Below are 23441 nucleotides of genomic sequence, written 5' to 3'. Positions count from 1 at the left end.
TGACCCCCCCCCACTCAACAGCGCATGTTTACCCCTCTAGCAAATAAGGACACTATTACAGCAGAAAAAGCATCTACCCCGTTGGACCCACTACAGAGTCTAGTCACTCTTGAAACAGGACAAACTATGCTGGGGGGATTTCAAATAATCACAAGAGGTGGAGGTTGCACAGAGCAGCATAACTTACATGGACTCTTTACTTCAATCCATATTGCGAAAGATGAGAGACAAGTTTGCTATATCTGAGTCTAATCAGGTTAAAATCCAAGGAGTCTGCAATAGTCTTGATGCAAAAATTACCAATCTGACAGAGAGATTAGGGGTTATGGAATCCACTATTGGGGTGCTACAGATTGAGATGGAGGCTAATAGGCAAGAACTTCAAGCCTTAAACCAAAATGAGAAAGACCTGAGAGATAAAGTAGAATCATTGGAAAACCATTGTGAGTGGAATAACCTCAGGTTCTTGAATATTCCGGAGGGAGCGGAAGGAGACAGTATTAAAGGCCTTATTATTGCCCTAAATAAAGAACATATTCCCACAGCAGCTGCCATTGACCTGGACCTAGAAATACAGAGAGTCCATCTGGACCCTAGCAGGAGGAATCCCGATAGGGATGAACCCAGGAAGGTCTTGGTTAACTTTGCCTTGTACTGAGCAAAGGAGCAGATTCTAACAGAGGCTCTCAAAGTACAGGGCTTTAAGCATGCCGGTTGGTCTTTTTTAGTAAGGTTGGATATGTCAAGGGCGACGCAAGGTGATGACGGGAGCTTGGGAAGCACATCCAGGAGCTTAAAACCTTAGGTGCCACTCAACAACTGAGGTTTCCGGCTACCCTGAGGGTAATGTGGAGAAATAAAATGCACAATATGAGAGATCCTTAAGAAGTTATGGCACTAATTGAACAGATAAAAAAGGAGAGTTAGCGGGCTCTGGAGCGGCGGGCTTAGGGGTAGGATGATCCACCCATTATGGTTAATAGGAGGGTTTCCCAGGGGTGGCCAAGGGTTGGGTAGTTTTGGGGTGTCACTTAGCAAAATGATTTGGTTAAATTCTCACTGGGTGGGGAGCAGATGGGAGAAAAAAGAAAAAAAGGCTCCTCACACTTGAATATAATTTTTGGGTTAGACAGGAGACAGCTGCCCAAATCAGAACAGGATGATAGGGCTCAACGTTATTTCTAATCTTAAAATTCTTACCTGGAATGTAAATGATCTCAGAGTAAGTAGCAGGAGAAAGAGAATCCTTACATTTTTAAGATTATCCAATAGACATAATTTTCTCCTGCCGGAGGCACATTTAAGATATGAGGAGTGGATGAATATTCTTAAGACACAAAAATGGATTTCTCAGTTTGCCTGTACTCAACAATCTTGTAACGGGAAAGGGGTAGCAATTATTGTGAAAAATGGGATTCATAGTTATTTGACAGAAGTGAGAGCTGACCCGAGGGGGAGATGGGTATTGGCGAATATCAAGCTAGATGGGGTTGAGTACACTCTGGCCTCTTATTATGGACCCAATGTGGATGACCCTGGCCCACTTAAGGATCTATATCAGCAATTGTCAGACAGAGCTAAGAGCCAGATAATGGTTGGAGGGGACTTCAGTGTTTTGCTCAATCACATTTTAGATAGATCCACCCCCGACCAACTGTTCGCGCAATTAAAATGAGGAACTATCTGCACCACATAATAAAGAATGTCGGCTTGTTTGACCCATGGCGAATTAGAATGGGGCAGACTAAGGAGTTTTCTTTGGGAATAAAAAATATGGTCACGCCTCTAGAATAGATTTTTTTCTGATAGATGTGAGACTTCGGAACAAACTAGCGGGTGTTTCTCACCAGCCATGTCATCTCTCGGATCACTCAGCTGTACAGCTGGACATAGCTCTCACTGGCCCACATGTATATTCCAGATGGACACTAGATAGATCTCTTCTTGGGGTGGAAGAGATTATACAAATGTTGAGAAGAGATTCCAAGGATTTTTTTTATATCAATTTGGGCTCAGCATCGATAACTACAGTCTGGGAAGCATATAAGGCTTTAATTTGCGGGAAATTGATTAGCTATGCAGCTTATGGGACTAAGAGAACCAAAGCTATAATAGAGACCTTGGAGGGTAACCTCCGCAAATTTCAAACTGTGATGGACACCTCTAAGGATGCAATGACGCAGGTTGACTGATAGCATTGTATTCAGGAAGCTAAAAACTCACTTGAGGGTTTCCTGGAATCAACTGTGAGAAGCAAATGGGAAGCCAGCAAACTTGCGCATTTTGAGTGTGGAGAAGGATGTGGAAGGTTATTAGCTTGGAAAACCAGTTCTGACAATACTAGAAATATTATTAAAAGTATAGTGATGGATGAGTCGGTAGGGTGTCTTCAGAAGATCATGACATTGAAGGAGCATTTGTTAAAGTTTTCTCAGAATTATATAAGGAAGACACTGTGGCTCTGACGGAGGTGATCGAAAACTGGTTTAGGGGAGATACCCTCCCTAGGCTAGAACCAGATAAGAATCAGGATCTTAATCAATTTTTCCAATGTGGGGAGGTAGAAAATGTTATTGCCAGGTTCAAAAAAGAGAAGGCCCCGGGCCCAGTTGGGATCCTGGACAAATTATATAAACTTCTAAAAAAAGAGCTTGTGCCAGTTTTAACTCAATTGATGAACTTGATATTCATAGAGTTGACCTCAGTTCCGTTTTCATGGAATGAAGCCATTATAACATTAATATTAAAGCCACAGAAAGATGCTAGGAGATGTGAGTCGTATAGGCCCATCTCACTGCTTAATAACGATTATAAAATGTTTACACAAGTACTTGGCAGGAGACTAGACAAGGTGATTGGTGATCTGGTACATAACAACCAGAAAGGTTTTATGAAATATCAGCACTTAGGTAATTTGGTCCATGATTTAGTCTCTGCAATTGACATTGCTACTGTCACTAATATTCCTCTCACCATTTTAACAATTGATGCTGAAAAAGCGTTTGACAGGGTGAGTTGGTGTTTTTTGCAGGCAGTGATGGAACATAATAATTTAGGAGACAATTTTCTTTAGGCAATCAAAGCTATTTATAAAGCTCCTATAGCTAGGGTTATGGTTAATGGCTCCTTATCTCCACAGTTCAAAATTGAACGAGGAACACAAAAGGGATGTCCCCTCTCTCCCCTTCTCTTCAATCTATATATGGAACCTTTGGCTGGGAGAATCAGAGTAGGTCATACAATAATACCTTTTTCAATATCATGGATGGGTCCAGAAGGAAGCCCGAAATGCAGATGACCACCTGGTTTATAGGCAGGATCCTGAGAGTTCATCCCCGGCACTTTTTGAAACTATGGCATAGTTTGGCGAAATCTCTGGCTATTCCGTCAATACAGATAAATCTGAGGTGATGATTTGGAATGGCCCACAAGATAGTAGACTAGAGGAAGATGAAATTTGTTACCTTGGGGTAAAAGTGGTCAAAAACTTGGCAGAGATGGCCCATGCAATTTTTTAAAATCTTTTCAGGGAAACACAAAGGCTCCTCACCTGATGGTCCCATTGCCACCTTTCTATTTTAGGTAGAACGAACTTAATAAAAATGGTGATACTCCAAAAATTCACGTTCATTTTTAAAAATCTCCCCTTATTTTTTTAAAGCTGACTGGATATGGATATTGCAGGGAGACGTAGTCAGTTTCATCTGGTCATATAAAAACCCTGGGATAGCCTGGAAAAAATGAGGAAAAAGAAGCTGGATGGAGGAATTGCACTTCCAGACTTTCAGCTTTATTACTGGGCATTCCAATTGAAAAACATTAGACTACTATTTTCCAAAGAATACGGTTCCTCCCAGTTACGGGCATTAACAGGTAGCTTTCAGGTGCAGGGTACATATTTCCTTTATAAATTTGGCCATCCCAGATACTACAAAAAAGTAAGATTGAAAGTTCTTAATACCGCCTGTAAGATATGGTTTGCACTGAGAACAAGGTTAGGAATCCCTTATTATAGTGAGTTGGCCCCAATTTGGGATTCACCCAGTACACGAAATGTTTACAAGATACACTTGCTATCCCACTGATAGAGGAAGGAATTGTACGATGGGGACAAATAGTTACCAGTGGTTCTGCGTTCTCATGGGAGTCCATATCTGACGGGACAAATGCTAAGTTATCCAGATTTAAATATATACAAATTAAATCCTGGGTACAAGGAGAGCCCGAAGTCGGGCTTGTTACAGATTGGGAAACTGAAATTATAGGTCCCAGAGGTTAAAGAAAGAAGTTTCAAGATGGTATTGGGTATTAATACAGGCCGAGGATGCCTCTCTTCCATCACCCGTAGCGGGGTGGAAATCTGATTTTCCAGCACTTGACTGTCTCCATTTTTGGCAGACATCTATGAAGACACTTTGGTCTGTGGTGAAACCCTCCCCTTTGAGGAGGAATCATTTGTTTACCTTTTACAAAGTTTACCTGACTCCCAGAAGGTTAGCTAAAATAGACCTTCAAAAGAGGAGTAATTGCGCGAAGTGCGGCCTAGAGGGTGTAAACGACATACACTTTTGGTGGAGGTGTCCGGAATTAAAATATTTTGGGAAAATGTGGGCAGGATTATCTTACTCATTCTAAACGGACGGGTAGAAATTAGTCTACCAATGATTGTATTTGGGCTATATGAGGGTCCCGGGGGAAACATACATGATAAAATGACGAAACATAAAGGCCCATCTTTTTTTTAATCTAATATTGATAGCACTGTGGGAAATATGTACTAAGTGGATACCTAGTCTCCCCCCGACTCATACTGACTGGCTATTGTCGGTGAAGAGAATTTCTGACCTCGATTGCAGTAATGGCCAGCTCAAATGCCAGAGAATGTGCGAACCCTTTTTGACTTTTGATAGAACTAATTCTTCCTGTTTATGGGCCGGGTAGATATGTTTGGGATAATCTTTCTGCATTTGATTATGATAAGAATCCAATGATTAATTTAGACGTAACCAGTGCTTTAAATGGGCCGGTACTGTCCGGTACTGAGTACCGGCACTTTTCTATTTTGAGCGGGAGAGTACCGGCACATCTCAAGAAAAACGTAATACTTTTAATTGGGGAGTACCGGCACTTCTCAGAAACAAGCAGGTACTCTAGCACAGAGTACCTGCACTTTATTTTTTCCATTTCAAGCACTGGACGTAACAGAGAGGAGGAGGGGAGTTAGGTCTGTCCATTCTTTCTTCCCCCGTACCTCCCCACCTCATGTTGATGGAGGCCGCGTCTCAGGTGTCCACTCTTGGGTCTGGGACCTGACAAGAGTCGAGACATGGTAAGGCCTCTCCTGTCTTTTGATGTAAATGAGGACTCAAAAAATAAAATAATGAATTGATCAGTGACAGACATAAAAAGAAAGCCTGGACTATGCTCAATCCTCTTTTTAAAAATGAGGAAACTTTATTACAAATACTTTTGTTACTCATATAAGAAAAACAAGAATAAACAGATTTTGCCTCATACATAGTCCCATCTTTAGCTTTTGTAAATTGGAGCATGGTTTTATCTACATTTTATTATGAGAACATGGTAAAATGTGAAATCAATTTAAGCAAAATGTTCTCATGAGGCGATACCATTTACTCCACTGAGCTGACAGCAAATATGGTGCAAATAAATTTCTTTGCATCAGTACACATTTTATGTCATTCAGCAAACGGGTTCATAATTGTCGCCAATATGACTGGCCGTGCAAACTCTGAGATGCCAAGCTTCCCAAATGAGCCATTCCCTGTGTCTTTTATTTCATGAAACCTGGACATGGGAGATTTAGGGCAATCCTTCCCTCCATCCCTTATGCATGCTTCCGCAGCACGTGGTGCCACATGAAAAACTGCTGCTTCTGACAGAGCCATGATACCTAGATGGTGAAGTAGCAGGATTAAAGGGAGAGCAGTGCATCTGCTCTCTCCAGTGCCAGCAGAGAGACGTCATATAGGCTTTTAAAGCAGCCTCTTGATAGTGTGTTTGCCTTCAACCAGTGAACATGATACAACTGCGAGTTCCCTTCTTCATCTCCTAGTTTGTTTGTTTCCTTTCCTTTCTCCTTTTCTCCTACCCCCCATCCCACCGCATAGCTCATAGCTAAAAGAGACCATTGATGTCATAGAGCGCTTGCAAGAGAAGGGGAGGAGTTGGAGCATAACTGCCAATTTGGAACAAGGTTCGAATCCCATTTAGGTGGAACATCCTGCGATTCTGGGCAAATTCCTCAATCTCCCCATGCCAGACCCCACACAAAAAAACAAATCTGATCATACGTAGTGTATTTTGGCGCTCTTGTAAGGCACTCCGATACACTTGACCCAAGATTGTGCTAGAAATATAAAAACTGAACAAATTTTAAAAAAAATGCTCATGTCCCCCTCAATGGACCTGCATTTAGCCTACAGCAAACCTCATATATCCCACTACAGGCCTACAACCATCCTTGACTGCCACACAGAACAGACGGATCCCAGGGGAACACAGAGGCACCACAGTCCAGAAGCAAGGGTAGACTGCAGCCCGCTCTTGCCTACCTCTAAAATATATAGCTGCCCCACTCCCAGCCACACCTGTAATTATCCACCTAACACCTCTGTGTTGAACACCCCACGTCGCCTTTCCACGCTTTCGCTCTGTTCATTATGGTAGGGTCTTAAGACTCTACAATGGATTGACCAGATCTTTTTCCCTTCAAAGCCACAGCCTTCTGATTGCATCTGTTCTCAATTTACTCCTATATCCATCGAACAAAGCCTCCTGAGCATCTTCCAGAGATGCTGGTTACCAAGGAGACACTCTGACATCAGAAGAATGGCTAACTTTTAAAAACGAGAGATGCTTTGGTCATATTGATTTTTCTGACAATGATTATAGTAATGAAGATGGCACTTGTACAGCACACAATGTGCAGGTTGTGTGTGTGTGTGTGAGAGAGAGAACGTCTGCATGACAGTGATGGGGCGAAGTATCTTCTGTGCAAGCCTGTAAGTCAAGTTTTATCAGCCCTGTTCCTTTGCATAACGTGACAAATAGCCAATGTTGAAATCGAGCGAAATACAGCAAAGTTCTCGGGTACACCCTTCACACTACTAAGGCCTTTAGCAGGGCCAATCTCATTTGACACTCATTAATAAACATAAGCAGTTACCTACTTTTAACTGCTGAAGGGAGAGAGGCATTTCTAAAAGTTCCTTTGCTTTTCCAACAGAAGTCTTGTAGCAGGAGGCACCTTGTGGTAATGACTGCGAACTAGTGACGTACAGGGATTGGCGAGTTGGACAGTGGCGTTGTAATTCTGTAGATATGCCCTAAACGTGCCAAACTCTGATTAAATGCTAGGAGGCTGACATAAAGTAACCCAGTTCATTTCCTCACACTTAGGGTGACCAGATCTTGAATCACAAACACTTTGACTTTCCACAAATATAAATATAGGACTAAAATATTGCACCGACTGAGTGGCACAAAATGATAACATGAAAAGCAGACGATGCAAAAAGGGGAATTATATTAGGCCTTTATGCAGAGTCATCTATGATCAATATGTTGGTTTCAGATAAGGTCTGCTAAGTAATTCTGCTTTGGAACACAGGAATATGTGACTCCGTCTGCGTTCAGCCCACCTTCTCTGAAAATGGAGGCATCTGCTAAATTTACTGAAATTTGCCGGGGCAGATGGTGAAAAACCAAGACTGCCAGGACACCTGGCCTACGTTAACACTCGGGCCCTTGTGACACTGCGCATTACATGGCCTTGTAGTGGTGGCGATGCCTCTCTGGCCTTTAACCCTCATTTGCAGAGTCAGCGACTGCTCTCGCGGGCTGACATAAGAGACTGGGGAAGAAAGAGAGGGCAATGGAGGCAGGCATGACGCTACCTTTGTCATCTCTTTCCGCCTTTCAACATATAAGATGGCTCGCAGCTTTGACCCCTCCCACTTCAGGCCTTGGCTCGGCTGACTCGGACTTTCATCTTTGCTAGACTGCTAGGATTAGTCCTATTGAGCTGGGAAACAATGGGCCAGATGTACCAAGAAGGCCTTTTGCGAGTCGGAAATAGCGATTTTTAAGAAATCGCTATTTCTGATTCACAAAATGCAATGTTTCACATTTGCGATTCGGTGATAGCGATTTCTTAAAAAAGTCACAAATGCTATTACCGAATCGCAAATTGCGATACCGGCCCTATTCGCACCTATGGGCCTGTAGGCCCCTATTTGCGCATTTTTTGCATTTCCAAAATTGCGATTTCTTAACTGGAAATCGCAATTTTGGAAATACAAAACCCCAGGGTGCTGGGGGCCTAAGGCCCCCTCTGCTGCACCCCAAAAAGTTTTTTTAGGACATGTAAGGTGCACACATGCCAAAAGGGCATGTGTGCTTTACATGTACATTTTAAAAATGCATTTTAAATGCATTTTTAAAATTTGCACATTGTTACCTCCAAGTTCAACTTGGTGGTAAATAGCGATTCCTTAATGCCCAATTCGCATTAAGGAATTGCTTCTTACATGTGCTTAGAAATCGCAAATAAGCAATCCTTATTTGCGATTTCTTATTTAGAGAGTCGGAATTTGCGACTCTTAAAACAGAGTCGCAATTTTAAGGATTCGCTATTTTAGAGATTTCTTAAAATTGCTTTCAGAATGCCTTTAATACATTCTGAAATGGCTTTTTGCATTCGCAAACGGGCATTCACACCGTTTGCGAATGCAAAAAGCTTTCATACATCTGGCCCAATGTCTCTTATCGAGATAAACCGCTCAGTGGCGTGTGCCACAAACATGGTCAAATGAAACTGAATACAGCTGCCCTTCAGAGCTTTGGGCTGCTGAACTGGGCTCAAAATGCATGTTCATGCCTTTCTCGTAAAATTAAGCGCAGCACAATAAAACAGATGCTTTGGAGCAGCTATATTCTTAAATATACATTCACAGATGTATTGCTACAATGCAAGTACCAAGTTCCTTTAGCATCCTTGTACAGTCAGAGACGTTTTAAGGTATGGACAAAGAGGGCAGTTTCGCAGGGCCCCACTTTCCATGGGCCTCTGTTGAAGTGTGCATAATCTCTGCATTGTCTAGTTCTCCATCTCAATCTTTAACATATTTTTCAATCTTATTTGGCATCACGAGTCTTGAATAAACAGAAAAGGGGTAATACAATGCAATGGTGCTCCAAAAAGAGCCCCCAAAGTGCTTAAAATGACCTAGTACAATATACCTAACTTGAGAACTTGTTTACTGCCCTGCAGATTTCAAGTTACAACCTGCAAAGGAATTTAATGAGATTATTTATCATTACTCGGTTTTATTTCCCGTGCTTTTGTTTGGTTACACACCCCTGTTTATTAATTGTGCTTTTGAAAAACAGAACGGCATAAACTATTATTCAAAATGGAAACAGATTAATTTGCAATTTTTTTCCCTATTTAAAGGAAAGGAGTATTACCATGTGCAGCATCCTCCACAGCCTAGGTACCTACTAATGACTACACCAGACACAGAGCTAAATATTACATTTTTATTTGTCAACTCTTTTAATGGAGCACTAATTGTGGCAAAGTCTTGTATATACCTTGAACAGTAACTGGCCATGCCAAGAAATGAACGTACCATAGAAACATCTTGTGGGGGATTCGCATTTGACACAGATTGTGCTTTTGCAGGATTGGGTGTCATACCCCCATCAGAAAAATATATGGCCAAACAATGTTAGTTTTGTCTTGCTGATCTCACACTTGGCTGCATTCAAAGTAAAACCTGAATCACAGGGCATACTTGTGGGAGAGCTCTATCGTGCTCCTTTTGTGTAGCTCCGAAAACAAACATGTCATTGCTAAAATTGAACGCATTCAAAACAGGCTGTATGATAAGTTGAATGAAATTTTGGAAACGTTCTACAGCTGATGACACAACAAAACTATGGGCCAGATTTAGAGTTTGGAGGTTGGGGTAACTCTGTCACAAACGTGACAGAAATCCCATCCGTTCTGTTATGATTTATAAAGAATATAGTGAAATCGTTATACGGCAGATGGAATATCCTTCATGTCTGCGATGGAGTAACCCCATACACAAAACTCTAAATCAGGCCCTACATTTTTTGTATCGAACAGACCGGCATGTGTAAAAAAGGTTGTAATGTAACTGGAATTTTCTTTCAGTTCCAACTGATGATGACCTTAATTTAAATCAAGGCAAGAGAAGTCCTTTGCACCATTTAATTGCAATATAATGTCAGCAATGTGTAGACCTGGATGTCATTCTCGTTCAATTGTCTTGTTTGCCTTACACGTCAATGCCGATGTGTACAGCTCCTTCAGTTTCCTTTTTGGGCACTAATAGTATTGGAGAAACCCATGGTGTTGTACCAGTGGAACGCTCAATAATGTAATGCTTAAGTAATGATTCAAGTTCTTTTTCAACAGCTTTTTGTAAATGGAAAGCAATTCATCTATGTCTCTGAGCACAGGACGGCCATCCTCATTAATATGCAGCTTTACGTTCATAGTCTTAAGCTTTCCTAAATCATGAAACAACGAAGAGTATTGACTTACTATTTGGTGATGAGCATTCATGTTGTAATTCACAGAAACAGTCCCATATCAGAGGCTGTGTTGAAACTGAGTATACAGGCACTTGACGCTGTACTTTAAAGGACATGGATAAGTGCTTATACCTTCGTTTTCTTAAGTTTCACTGTCGCCACAAATGAACCTTGACTTTTTATGGGCATCGATGTAGCCCATGTATACACTTTGGTTTTCAATGGCATAAGCTGCACTAATGAAGATAGTTATTTGCATTTCTCTTCAGACATTATGTTTGTCAATACACCACTGTTGAAAATGAAAGGTATCGAACAACTATTTATCTTCAATGTAATCTTTGGACAGAGTTTATATGATTTTGTTGCTTTGGCATGTCAACTTTTCTTTGACTGACATTTTTATTCTTCACATGCGGCCAGTCCAACATGCACATGCTTCTCTGAGGTAAACATTGACATGGCACAATCACCTTCTTCAATTTCACTTGATATTGAGGCGGAGGAACTGTTTGACGATGATTTAGATTATGATAGATTTTGTTTAATGTCCATTTGCCTCAACTAATGTTGCCACTTGGCCTTGTGGGCGTGCGTCAAGCGTTGCTTTTGGAACGTTCTGTCAGGCATTTTGTCCTCGCGCTGTGAAGCATGTACTTTTTTCTCTCAACACACCATCCCAAAATGGTTCTCTTTTCCACAGCCTCTGCATATGTGTCAAATCATGGGACTTATACCTTCATGTGGAAACAAAAATCCACAACTTCTTTCAAAACATCACCTGCAAGATTTTTGAGGTACTTGATAGTCTTTATGTTATCAGTCTCTTCAAATGTAACAATGAAATCATCAAATGCATCTATCCAAGCAGTCCATCTATTGCCAATATTTTGCTTTTTGGCGATATTCTAAGGTGGGGGTGGTTTCAGGAAGGCGGCATCATTGTAACTGTTCACAGGTTCAGCCGACGCTGCGACCAGAGCTCTCTCTGGCTCTCCTTGTTGGAAATCAGTATATGTCCCATTCATGCCCTTACACTGACCCTGCGATTGGCTATCCTCAGGGTTATCTTTGATGGGCTCGATCAGCAGAACGGCTTTCTGCTAGACTTCTTCACGCGGCAGGTATGGATAGCTCCTTACACACAACCCAGGCACTTTTCTTGGAGCCACCCTTGGCAGCAATATGATGCCTTTGTTTAATTCATTGAGGTAAGCATCTGACCCTTTTATGTACTTGAGGGATTGTGTTTTCAGTCTCTCTTTTCACACCTGGTTGACCTCTGCATTTCAGCACTTCTGTTCGCTGCGTTATTTGGTAAGTTCTGATTTTCTTTGACTGCACTCTCTAACCCTGGTTGCATCTGACTTCAGCGTTAACACTCTATATAACGCATAATTTTATCTTGTGTGACATTGCAGTACCTTTATGTCTAACCTTGTTCTTAAATTCTTGACCAATGATGCAGACTTCTCAGTAGATCTTTCCTTATCTGCAAATGCTTTACATCGGCTGGAGTTGCGCTTTGACTCCACATAAACTAACCGCCGGTTTGACACTTTGACGAAAGCACACGTGGCACACACATGCAGTTTGCTTGGGCCATGGCTAAATCTCTGGGAGAGCATGATCATTCTTAGGGTTACTTATTCCCTATCTCGTCACCAGTTCTAGCGTCCACCCCTGCCTGAGTACCGCCAATGACTATGTCACACATTTGGCTGCATATTACACATCTTTATTCTTCTGTGTGTACCTGTGAACTCAACATTCTAAACCAAGCGTTTATTAAATTCCACTTTAACAATTATGTCACACTGCTACGGGGTCTGTTTGGAGCCAAAAGGGTTCCATCATAAAATTTGCAAGACATTACACCATGATTCACTTGAGGCTCCACCCTATTGTCTCTTTCCTTTCAACCTCTTTCTCTTATCCCATTCATGTGCCTTCTCCACTCTTCTAGTAAAGTGTGGCACTTTGAAGCATCCTCAAAGCACCTTAAGCAAACAACATGCCATTAAGTTATGTTCCTTAATTTGCATGTTTCTTCTTTCCATTTATTTCTCTTAATTTCTCAATCCCTACAACCGCTCATCTTTTCCCAGCAACGCTTCGAAGAGGCCTCAAGACAGTGTACAAATTGCATACAGACAACATACATGACATGGCCAAGAAAGTCTGTCTGGACCCTGATCATACAGGAAGGAAACAGTGGGCTGCTTTATCGACCCACTTTGGCCACTGGTAGTCTCCTTAGGCTTTAAACGTACCATTCCACAAAGGGCAGCACTCTGCACGTCAGCAGCACTTTCTCAACTCCTTCATGTGCCCACCCAATCTCTGTAGCTGGTTTTTACTATGCGCATTTGTAGAAATGTTATTAAATTAAAAGAAATCTGAAATGTTTCAATATTGAGAAGTATTTCTGTGCTATTAAGTGTCATCCCAGATTATGTTCGGAGCGCCCCTGGAATATCTGAGCAGCAACCTTATATATTTTGGCAGTGCCACTGCATATTATTGGAGCAATTCAGCCTGTGATGTATGGGCTGTCACATTACTTTTTGTGTGCTGTTCACTGGCACAGGAATTGTGCTGGGCATTATGACTCCTGGCAGTGTTTACAACTGGTGCTTTTTCTCAAGGATTTATGATGGCCATGTTTTCTGCTGATGCGGTGCGTTTGGTAAGCACTCTTTCTCCATAGCAATTTTTTTCTGCTGAACATTTAGTGTTTCTGCCAAGAGCACAATTTTGTGATGGATACAAGGATTTGCTGCAGTAAGATAATGTTCATGCGTATTGTCAATGCGGCAGGCAAGGCAGCATTGGATTCTTTTATGAACTGTACTTAGGAAATGCCTTTTAAAGCTAATGCCTTTCCTTTTATACTTTTCTTAAAGTGTGCTTTTAAATGTATGATTGTGCAGTTTACCAACACCTCTTAGGAGGAGAAAACTCTCAAGTGTCTTCTGCAGGAAAAAGGTTGGCTTTGTCACTTTGTTTGCACGCTCAGTACTTTTCCCAACACTTATGTTTCTGACTTGCTCACTATGTGGCTTTCCTCAAGTCCTAAGACGTTAATGAAATGACACCAGGAGGATGTTTTTTTAAACTTACCAAACAAGGGGAGCAAGTCTTCTTATCTGCTCGTCTGTGATCAGGTTTTCAACAAGTTTCTAGAACTTACGATCAACATTGTATGTTTGGATAACATTCTGTGAAGCCCCTGTCACTATTCGTCGAGCCGCCCCAATACCGGTGGATGTTTAATTGCTTTAAAAACAGAAATAATTTGAATTATCAAAAACATAAACACCTAATCTATGTTTTTAGTACAAAACTGAACATGGTTTACATATGTATTGTAGACAGCAGTGCAAGCTGTTCTGTCACATCATCCCTCAGACCAGCGGCAGCTCCTCCGCAATGGTGGGCGGAGAGTCGCCCCGCTGGCTCAGAACCAGCAGCAGAAAAATCAAACAATATTTAACTATTGTTTTATGGTTATGCCTCTGGTTGAGCCAGCCTGTGCAGGGAGGTGTTGGGCTGGGCCATGGGAGGGGAGATTTTGTGCACTTAACTGCGCATTTCTTTTTGGCTGGTCGCTCTAGGCTGGCCAAACAGACCTGTGCAGATAGGTTTCTATAACGAGGCTGTATTTGACAGCCAGTTTGGAGAAACAGCACAGACTTCCTGTGACTGAGCGAGCGGCAAACCAGCCCACTGAGCTCATCCCCACGCTGCTCTCATGCTTGGTTATAGCATGAGAGCAGCACGTGGATTGGATAGTGAGTCATTAGGACCAGAAAGCAGAGGAGCACAAGGCTTCTCACACCCGGTGCACTCAACCCGCACTGTCCCTGCTTCCACTTCACCCGCTCCACCACTTTTATTTTGTGTCGGCCGCCGCTGACTCAAACAGCCTTGTTTTGTCCTCTGCTAAGAAATAAGAGCATTCTGACAATTATAGTCTTTGCTTCCATTGCACTAACACACTTTTTAATAATGATATGTGTATAGGGAAAATCCAAGACTGGGTCTACACTATTCTGAATGCACAGAGAAATCTGCCAAGCCCAAATTTGTGTCATTTGTTAGTTTTATGGAAAGGAAGGTGTTCAGAGATACATATGACTGTTTCAACAAATTAGCCAAAGGATGGAGTAGGTTCGCAGAGCTCTCTGTATTTTCACATACATTTGATCCTTTCAAAAAGGGCTAGAATTGTGACTGAAGTATTCTATAACCATTAAAAGTGATTCCTCCAAAGGAAAGGCCAAGGATTGAATTGATGTTGAAACTTCACTTCTTTCTCTACTTCACATTTGATTTCTGAGCAGAGCAACAAACGTTAGTGGGCATGTAGCCTGCATCCACTTGTCCAGCATCAGTTTGACCTTCCATGTGGCCATCTGCCCATGGGTGTTTGTCTGTTCACCTGGCTATCTACTTATCCATGTGTTTGTGCTATCTGGCAAAAAGTGTTTTGTGGGGAACTGTATTTGTGCTCTGTGTGTGTGTGTGTTGTATAGCCATTTTAGTGATGTCTCTAGGCACTTTGGGGGTTATTACAACTTTGTAGGAGGTGTTAATCCGTCCCAAAAGTGATGGTAAAGTGACGGATATACCACCAGCCGTATTACGAGTTTCATAGGATATAATGGACTCGTAATACGGCTGGTGGTATATCCGTCACTTTTGGGACGGATTAACACCTCCTCCAAAGTTGTAATAACCCCCTTTATTTTAGCAACTAGGCCTGCCGCTTGTGCCATTTAGCCCAGTTACATTTTATTCTGCTTCATTTTTGTTATTTCAGAAGCAGCCACATTCGTGGTGCTGTTTTATTTTCTTTATCTAGTTGTTCTTTTGACTAGGAACGCATTGTGTTTCTTAGAAAGACAATCTTTTCACTTTGTGCTTTCCTCAAGGCTGCAGCGAGCTAGGGTTTCCGGCAAAGCGGTACACTGCATCGCCAACATTCACAGAAACACACACATCCTTACATAGGAACACTTTCTCAGAACATCAGCTGTTTTATTAAGAAAACACTTTTCTGTCCAATGCACGTTAGAGGGAGATTCCAGCCAGATGACCACAACTGCATGCTGATTGACTTTGCTACAGCTGCTTGCTGAAACTGCCCATTCCCCGGCCTACATGGGGATGGTGTCTCTCCAGACAACAGGCTTCCTTGCTCAGGTATGGAGGGTGATGTCTTCCAGGGGGGAAACCTGAAGGGCAGATTAGGGCTTATCATGTTGTGTTCTAACAGAGCTTAGGTAGAAACCGCATATATTACCCATAGTGAAAGTACAGTGGGACTTTTCTTCTGTTTCACTTTCCTTGTCACGTTTTGCTTCTAGCATGTTTCATCATTCTAATTATTGCAATTCATGTTGTTTTATCTAAGACGCAGCTGATTCAATAAATCTAATTGAACCATCTCCTGCCCCTGTTTGTCTTTGCATGTGTGAGACTAATGTAACTGAGAGAAAAGGATGAGATCTGATACACCACGATTCCCCTGAGAAGTCATTCTTGTCATGCGCCCTGTTGCCACAAAATCATCCCTGCTCTTGGGCGGAGGTGAGACACTGCTAGTTGGCCGGAATTGGATTAGGCTGACAGTTGTCACATGGATTGGACTCAGTTCTCTACAATTCAGGTGATACTTCCACCCCAATACCAGCAACCTCATTAGCATAATGAGGGTCCAAGCGACATGTGTGTGGGTCTACTTTTACATTGGTCTTCATGCGCTGACGACTGCATTTCTACGGCCTGTGTGCATAGGTTTCGATGGCAGTGTGTGTGCATGAGTTTATATGTTAGGTAGTCTGTGTGTCAGGGGTGCTGCATGTGTTACTCTGTACACATAGATGCATTTATGTATGATTTATATAAATATGTGCAGGATGGGTATGTGCCTCTGTGTATGGTGAGTACATAAATGCCAGACTTATTGACTGCCAATGTTCTCTAAAGTCGCCAATGCCAAGGATTACCAATCCCTTCTCATTCCAGTTCAGCTCTTAATAACTGGAGCGTGGTGCTAGAATACGTTTGTGTTGTGCAGAATGCGAAACTACAAAACTACACTGTGGCACCTCCATCACTAGCCCAAGTACTTCAACTGGCTGCAGTCCCCCTGAGGCACCCTTACCTAATATTCCCATGGGCAGGTCCATAAAATTAAAAGCAAAATATACTGATTATAAATAAAAACTGAAGGTATGGATGGGCTGACTCATGCTAAATGGGGAAGTCAAAGAAAAATAAATATATAATGCCCCCACCAAGTGGACATCCTCACCTGAGCCTTTTGCTTCAGTTTCTAATGTTGAGGGAGGCAATAGATATCTGGGGAAACGGTAATTAAAACCAGTACCCTGAAGAGCACTAACAAGAGACCCAACAATCTATTCAGTGAACCAGAGACCCCACCACCTTGGCCCCCACTCAGCCTTATGGCTTTTGGATGTCAAGGGGCAGCTGCCTCATGTGAAAATGTAGTGCCCCCTAACCATAACATATAGGAGGTGGCATCAATTTGCTCTATATCACAAACTCCACTTCTACGTCTTAGAGTGTCATCTTCTTTGTAATTTTGTTGTGGAAATTGATCCCATCATAGTTGGGTGGAATTAGGTGGAGAATCATCTCCACTCTGTAGCATATCCGGAGTGGGAGGGAGGCCCAAGGGTGAAACATGGAAAAGGGGAATTGTCAGAAAAGTGTGTAAATAGAGGCTTATTTTTTGAAAGACCATAAAGTATTAGAATTCATGGCCATTCAAAATAAGGTTTCAAATGCTCATCTAAATTAGATCCACATGTAAATCATTTCATTAGACTTAAAAGTTGTGTTAAATGCACAAAGTAATTAGAGGTTTACCAAAGGTGTGTTAGAAGATGTGACATATATGAGGAAATGCTACTGGAGAAAAGAAGACTGAAAGAAATGAAAGTTGTAAAATAAAACAATTCCCTAGTCCTCTTTATGATTAGCGTTGTTGCTTCCATTTGTGCAGCAGGTGCCATAACACCGGGGCCCAGAGGCCTGAGGGGCCCACCTAACTATCATTATTACTGTTTTCACAATCGAAACAGATGCTCGGAGGCCCATTTCCTTTCATTCACTAGGGCCCATAGGACACTTACTACCACACTGATTATGCTTATTTTTCACAAAGAAAAAGTTAAGCACTTTGCTGTCTACGTATACATTTACATTGTCCTACCGTTGTTAAGCATGTGTAAATTATGCAATCTTATACTAGAAGCCAATGGAATTACCTGTTAGTTAGCCAAAACGCAGCAACTTGTGTGCTTAGATCCAGCTAAAAAATTCAGGAAATTATGATTTTTGGAATGCCTTTATGAATCGGGCCAGCCACAGGCTACTTCCAAGAGGGATCAGGAAGATGTGAAAGTAGGGGAGTGGCCAAGGCAGTGTCTGGGGGTTGAGATGTGCGTTTAGAAGCGGGGTGAGTGATTCCACGGTGCTCATGTTTGATGAAATATGGCTGATGTGGAAGGGCAGGCTCAACAGCTGACCTCCAGTTGTTTTTGGGATGTTAGTAAGTAAGCTTCGGATGTAAGTAAGATGTTAGGTTGAAGCAGCAGTGAATCTGACATGTGGGAGGAGAGGAGGCAGACGTCACCCTGTTAAGTTATGTTATGTTGTGTTATTACATGTTTAAAGCATTCTGCTACCCCAAAATGGCAACGCACAAGAATTATAGTTCAGTCAAGCCTTGACGTTAAGGAAGCTGGAAAAAAATGGTTTTAGCCTCTTACTTACTGATTAGAGACTCAGTGGATCTCAGGTCCTTGCTAGGTAGGAGAAATAACGTCCTCCTACGCTGAAGCGATGACCATTTAAGGTTTCTTCTTTGGAATATAAAGAGTGATGCTTGTGGCGATCTTTATAGGTTGGAAGTTTATTGGTTTTTACGTCGCTCACTAAAAAGCTGAATTGCTTCGAGGTGCTTCGAAGGTATGCTAGCCGAGGAGAGGTTACTGGTGGTTACAGTGACTCCCAAGACCATCATTTAGCGAATGCCCCAATCATATGGGCAGCCAGACCTCTGCGTCTGTGGACTGTGGGTACAATGACAGTGAGTAAGAGACACAGATGTCACACTGACTCTTTTTGGGAGCAACACATACATTCTGGGTTTAACATTTCCTTGTTGAATATATTGTACGTTCAATTTATATTGTGTTTATGTGAAGAGGTAGGTATTTAGTAGCTTGTATTAGTTTACTGTCCTTGGGGGTTGGTTGAATTGGAGAGAGGGCTCTTTTGGGAGTAGATCTTCATGCGTGAGGTATGGATATTTCATCACATAAAGCTTAGTAATGACCTGTCTTAGCATGCAGAGTAGCTATTATAACATGGAGGAACATTTTACATAGGAATGCACATTCAACCACACTTTTTGCCTGACAATCATAATCTTCCTATCTTAGAGACTCAGGGACTGGTTTAGATCCTCAGTACGTGAGACATATGGGATAAAGTACACCCTTGTGCACATTGCAGGACTACTGGAAAGTCACTGAAGAGTTGACTGATCATGTAGAGCAATAAGGCCAAAGGCCAAGTTTCTTAATAATAAAAGAACTCCGAGGTGACCTTCATTATACTCTTAATGTACAGCAGAGATTATTTTATTCCTTATAATACATGGTCACACAATCACTTTTCCCACAAACTCCTTACATCTTTGGTGTATTGCTCTTTCAAATGAAAGAGATAGTGGGCCTGATTAAGAATGGGTAAGAAACAAGGCACTATTTATTGCACCTCATAAATAACAATACCCCAGGGTACGTTATTTATCGAATGTGATAAATAGCACATATTATGAGTTTTCAGGGAATAAAATGCAGATTTTGGTGTTTAACATACCAAAATCTGCATCTGAGAGTAAAAACTATACACATTTCCATTGTTGAATTTCGGCAGGATTGAACTGCTGAAATGTAATGAAGGTTGAAGCATTTAACGTATCCAATACGTTTAGGTAATAAACTTCAGCCTCCAGGACTGTCATTCGGTTAGCCCACACAAGCTTACAAATGTCAAGTGGACTCGACCTCCTCGCCTGTTCCCCTTCAAAGGACCAGAGCTTTCCAACCTCTACACATAGATGCATCCACCATCCTTATAGGATTATAACACTCCCTCTGAAGTGAAAGAGATCTAACGCATAACACCAGTTGGAATTTCTGACATTTTTTAAGTTTACCCCAAATGTTCCCCAATGCTTAGATTCTGGCCAGGGGGATATCACTCATGACATGCTAACTGTTCCACAATGGTCTTTGGTCAAAGTGTGCCCACCTCTGTCCGTGTCATTACAGACACAGTTTCCAATGCTGGGCTTTTGTCTGGTAGACTAATGTATTCTGTAGTCACTCCCGACCTAGTCCCTGAAGCTTCGAGGTACAAAAAAGCAGAAGAAATACTGGCAGCTAGCATCCCTAACAAATGAATCCTATCCATAGAGAGCATAGAAAAATCTTCCAGTTTGCAGGGGGTTAGTGAGCTGATCTTACAGATGATTGGACATACAGATTGTAAGCCACTGATTGATCAGTACACAATGTTCATACCAGCCTATGAATGATCTGCTGCTGTGGAGAAATTATGCCTCTAAATATAGTAATGTGGGAGTTGAATTCTAGGTACACTTTAATCTCTGCACAGCTTCTCTTCATAGTTTTGGTGTACCATTCCCTGGTAAAATGAAGTTTTCAGGATTGATGTTGTTGGAGCTGGTGGGATTGTGGCAAAGTTAAAGAATTCATTGGTTAAGTCTTTGTTGTGGACGCAGGGTGTAAAGAAGGTGACACAAAATCGAACGTCCATATTGGTCAACAAGAAACTCAAGGCATATCGGTAGGTGTCTCTAGGTCAGTTATGTAAATCCCAGGGTCAAAGGCATTCAACCCATGTGCTAAATATTTATAATGTAAACATCTCACCAGTGCTATCTTTTGGGATTGAATTGATTCCACTATGTAGATGGTCCTTAAATAGTGTGCATATCACAATTCTCCACTCTCTGATATCTTTAAAAAAATGTTTCCCTGGACTAGGCATTCAACAAGAATAGAGTGTTATTTATATAATTTTGATCGCAAACCTGCACTGGCCATGTGGAGTGATGTTAGGCCCTACTGCTTTCCAAAATGGTTCATGGTTGGAGTGGATTTTAGAAATTTCTAGGATTTAACCTGTGACGGCAAATGCCTCTAAACTCAAATCTTACCTCGTCTGAATTACTGAGTTGGTCATTCTTTAGTTATTTGAAATCAGAAATAAACAAAGTGGTGCAGATTGCAAGCTTATAAATTGACACTCTTTTTTGTAATATAAAAGTAGGATCGCTTCACCAAAACAAATTTAGAATAGCTGGGTTTTCTGGTTGAGCACAAATTGAAATTATAGTATTTCAATTTGAGGACCAAATGTTTTCCCAAGTTCAGTAGTAGGTAACTGCTGTAGGAGCTCGAATAAGGAAGGGCGCTGTAATCTATGTGGAGGCCGAATTCAAATTCTTGATCACCTATTATTTATTTGCCACCGTTTGAGCGTAGCACGTTGGATATAATGGAGGGCTATGATGTATAGGCCAGAACCTCAAAGGAAGAAACTTTAGCCACACTTACGTCAATAAAATGTTTTTATTTTTCAACTTTTATATGACCATTTCTTTGATTTTATGCATAGTATCAAAACTGTCTTTTTTAGTTGCATCATTTCTATTGTTATTTCTATTATTTATTATTATTATTTGTGATTTATTTCTTTCATTAATATAATTTGTTTTAATTGCAGACCTTACACAGAAATCAATATCCATTTTAAATAAAGAATATGACAAAATGCCAGGTGATAGATTGCATAGATAGAGTGCGAATCAGGCTTGAAGATCTTTAAAAGTATCAGTGGATGTGAGAGAGGTCATTGACATATAGATTATGAATGATGGAATCACTGACTGCCATCAGATTGTCAGTGAAATGATGCCTGGGATGAACTTTCTAAAAATGGGAGGTGAATAGAGAGTTAACCAGGTTTGGTGATGAACTATGCATCCAACTGTTTGATGGCTATGAAATCAGCTATGACTTTTTCATATCCAGATGCCGAGCTAGAATTGATTGCATGCATAAGGTGGTTACGCACAGGTTTTACATGTTATCATCAAGCACATATTACTAGTTTCCATAACAACTCAATATTCCCCATAAGAAATTTTCATAATGCTCTAGCATAGGAACATGAGCAAATTCTATAATATCCTAAAGAACCCCGCAGGTTTCATAATGCTTCTATTTCCATAATGTTTACAACACCAATACAAGCAGTTTTCGCAGTGCCCAAGTCTGAGCGCCCTGATCACTTTGGGGGGAGAACCCCAAAACACACTTTGCTTGCGTTTGATGCTCTATAATTCAATCACTTTGTAATCTGTTTCTGGGCCAGCTTGGGTGACAAACACGTGTAGTTTAGTTCAGTAGAACTGGTGCGAAGTACACTGCTCATAACACATAGGCTGCACTTACATTTTTACAAACAACCAAATATGCCTGCAGCCATATGCATAAACTCATTTACTCACTCATGAACCCCACTCTTCTACGCCCTGGTCAGCAATGGTGGGTGTAGATGAGTGTGTGAATGATTGCAGGTTCGAATGTGTGTGTGTGAGACTCTCCATGTTTGTCTGTCACCTCACTAACCCAACTTATTTATCTATAGCACATCTCACACTCTTGCACGTTACCCTCATACTCCCTTCTGATAGCTAGTGAGTGAGACTGTGTGCCTAAGAGTGAGTGTGTGAGTTAAAGTGTGTGAATATGTGTTTTATCTGACTCATTCATTTGTTGTGTTTACAACTACACTCGCATAGAGCAGTGAGATGAAAAAGTTAGGGAGCTCTAAAATTGGTGTGTCTTGAGAAGACTTTACTATTTTTTTCTCTTTAACAGAGGGGATTCATGGGTCAGTATGAGAACAACGACACCTCACTGTTGAATTATTCATGATCTCCGGAAAAAAAAAAGAACAGTCTGCTGATTCAAAGACGCATCACACACACACACACGCAGACAATATCCACGTTCAGACACACGCGTGAAAATGCAAACACAGAAATCACACACACAAAAGAAGCTAAGGTACATCACAGTCAAAATATAGTTAAACAATTCTGTCAAACGGGCATGCAAAAAAATTCCACGCGCACGTATTTGTTATTAACTATCACAGACACTAAGGGCCATATTTATACTTTTTGACGCAAAACTGCGCTAACGCAGTTTTGCGTAAAAAAAATTAGCGCCGGCTAACGCCATTCTGAAGCACCATGCGGGCGCCGTATTTATTCAATGACGTTAGCCGGCGTTAGCCGGCGGCGCTGCCTGGTGTGCGTGAAAAAAAATGACGTACACCAGGCAGCGCCGGCGTAGGGGGATATGGAGCTTGGGCGCCAAAAAATGGGGCAAGTCAGGCTGAGGCAAATTTTTCGCCTCAACCCGATTTGCGCCATTTTTTTCGACTCCCAACTCCCATAGAAATGACTCCTGTCTTAGCAAAGACAGGAGTCATGCCCCCTTGCCCAATGGCCATGCCCAGTGGACTTCTGTCCCCTGGGCATGGTCATTGGGCATAGAGGCATGTAGGGGGGCACAAATCAGGCCCCCCTATGCCACAATTTTTTTTTTAAAAAAACACTTACCTGAACTTACCTTAATGTCCCTGGGATGGGTCCCTCCATCCTTAGGCATCCTCCTGGGGTGGGCAAGGGTGACAGGGGGGGT

The 23441-nt window shown here is 41.7% G+C and overlaps 1 protein-coding gene across 1 annotated transcript in view; it reads right to left on the bottom strand.

The window, feature by feature from the left end:
- Nucleotides 1-23441, bottom strand: part of LOC138259626 (gap junction delta-2 protein-like) — a 288792-nt gene that overhangs the window by 132911 nt on the left and 132440 nt on the right. The gene's annotated exons all lie outside the window — the stretch shown is intronic.

The sequence above is a fragment of the Pleurodeles waltl genome, chromosome 9 (assembly GCF_031143425.1).
Source record: "Pleurodeles waltl isolate 20211129_DDA chromosome 9, aPleWal1.hap1.20221129, whole genome shotgun sequence".
In the NCBI taxonomy this organism is placed as follows: Eukaryota; Metazoa; Chordata; class Amphibia; order Caudata; family Salamandridae; genus Pleurodeles; species Pleurodeles waltl.
The sequence above is the reverse complement of the archived record's forward strand: the minus strand, read 5'-3'. Positions and strand labels throughout refer to the sequence as shown.